Source organism: Fukomys damarensis, unplaced genomic scaffold, assembly GCF_012274545.1.
Source record: "Fukomys damarensis isolate Sample0158 unplaced genomic scaffold, DMR_v1.0_HiC HiC_scaffold_32, whole genome shotgun sequence".
Lineage (NCBI taxonomy): Eukaryota > Metazoa > Chordata > Mammalia > Rodentia > Bathyergidae > Fukomys > Fukomys damarensis.
The window spans coordinates 29,045,751-29,048,267 of NW_022900944.1; positions in this window are offsets into that span (position 1 = coordinate 29,045,751).

Below are 2,517 nucleotides of genomic sequence, written 5' to 3' on the forward strand. Positions count from 1 at the left end.
ATAACTGACTTTTATGATTAATATAATTTTTTGCATATATTTGGTTTCATCAAAATTTATCTCAAAACAGAATTAAATGTCACTAACAAGGATCTTCTCACCCTGTAGCATATTTCTGAAGTTTACATGTATAATTTTATAAAATATGAAATATTTCTATTTAAATAAAGATCTAAAGAGTCACTTTGAAGACACTAGTGTGGAAGATATTTAAAGAAAATAAAGTCTTATGCTGTAAACCTGTTCTCATTTGCTGTAACACAATAAATGAGTCTGATTGTTCCAATTTGTGAAATGTACATTTTAGATTACTCTTACTATTATTATTTTTTAGTTTCAGTCCTGGATCTTTTGAGCTGCAGTTGGAAAAGAACTAAATGTAACTGTTAGGGTAAGGGCTGTAGTCAGTATTTGTAAGAAAAACAGATTTAATGCAGGGCTCAGGAATTTATAAGTAGCTGACAAAATCTGCCTACTGAGTCAAACATAGGAGAGTGCACCCGATCTGCTCAAGAGCTAGAGAGCTGAAGAAGCCAGTGAAAGGCCGAGAGTCCGGGGCGGTGTCTCATGCAAGTCTGTATCAGGAGGCTGGGGAATCTGCGATGGGAGACTGAAGGGTCTGCCCTGAAAGGCCCAAGGGCCAGAGCTGGAGGCTGGAGAGTCCACGCCAGCAGCCCGAAAGGCCAGCACTGAAGCTGAAGAATGTGCACCAACAACCAGGAGATGATGCCCAAGATGATGGTGAAGTTCAGAGCTCCTCCACGGAGAACAGCAGCCACCCTAGGCAGTGAAGACTGGAGATCAGCCAAGGAGAACAGGCAAAGCCCCTCCAAAGAAAGGTAGCCAGAATGAAGCCGTTCCAAGGAAAATCAGCGGAAATCCTTTCCTCTCATTCTCCTGACCAAAATATTCCCTAAAGTGAGTCTTCCATACCCAGAACTGTGCTGACTCAATTTGGCCAGGTGTTCCCACCCGAGCTGACAATCAATTAACCACCATGTCAGCTAGTGTAAGTCATAGAAAATTAAAATCTTGAGACCTTAAAATAGCAAAGTTAATCTCTCACTCATGGCTCCCATCTGATCCTGCCCAACAGAGGACTCAGCTTCCACCGTCCCGTCACAGGATGGCGGCCATTAAAGGAGTCTGTGGCAGAGGAGAAGAGGGGCGCAATTAATCCTTCACGTTTGTATTTTCTCTTAGAAGTGACACCCATAAAACCACTCCTGTTTCTTCACACAAAACAAGTCAGATGATCACACCTAACACCAGTGAGGGTGGGACGACAGTTGGTCAGTCCTCTGACTAAAAGAAATCATCACTTATCACTAGGACCACACCGACCGAGTACTATCCACGTGTTTTCGCATCTGTGAACTTCATCAGAAGGCTTTAAGAGGGAAACGTCAAAGATACTGTGGCACTGCGGACACATCACAGATACAAGGTACAACGACTGACCCTGCTTTACCTTCTGCTGTAGTTCGAATGCTTTCCAGAGTGCCTGACAATGTGACGTGCTCTCCCTAAGTGCTTGCCCATTCCAGAAGGCAACTGTGAGTATAAATAATTCTTCATAAAAAAATCACCTGTACAAAGAATAAAAATGTGTTAACCTTTGAAAAAAGGTGAGAAATCACTTACTTGAGAACCAAAAGAGAAAAGCAGGAAGAAGTGACAAAGAAATACTGTCAATGAAAGAGAAGGTGGAAAACAATAGGATGAGCAAACTAAAAAGGTTACAATGGCCAAGTATAGGTAGTAAGTGAATAATAGTCCCCGAGGTAAGATAATAGGGATGGGTAAAACAAGCCCACTGCTCCAGACCTTCTGATATTGGAAGTGTTGCCAAAGTTCTAGCGTTTGAAATAAACTGTCTCAATTGTCAAACACTCCATAGGCCAGGGAAACGTGTTTGTTCCCCAAATCGCCATCTTGTGATCTGAGGATGTGTAACTATCTTGCTCTTCTTACAAGTGAAATACAGAGAACAGTGATCCTAATGAATGGTCAACCCACTGGAGTTAGAAGTCGAAATTTGGAGGTAGATGAGTTCACATAAATAACCTGAAATAGTTCCCTCAGAAATTTGTGGAAATGTTAACAAAACCAGAGTCCATCTGAAAACTTACAAAGAGATGGATTTTAATTGTTCTAAAATTGATGCTGGGCTCAAAGAGTCCCAAACAATCATTGTTCCCTATCTACATGCCAAAAAACAAGTTGTTTTCTCCACTCACCCTGCTGATTTTGTGGGATAATAATTCGAGGACATTGTCATAAAAATAGAATAAACACCACAAATGTTTTACTGTTGTCTCTGTTGCGAAAAAACTTAAAACTTTTCAGCTTTCATCATCAAAGATATATTGAGCCAGTATATTGCAAAAGTGTCAGCCCAAGTGAAGCAGATACAGTAAGGTCAAAAATGTTTCCAAAACCTAAACATTTCAGAAACAAGGCAAAAAAAAAAAAAAAAAAACCCTCTCAAGAAGTATTTAATTTAATTATTTTTCA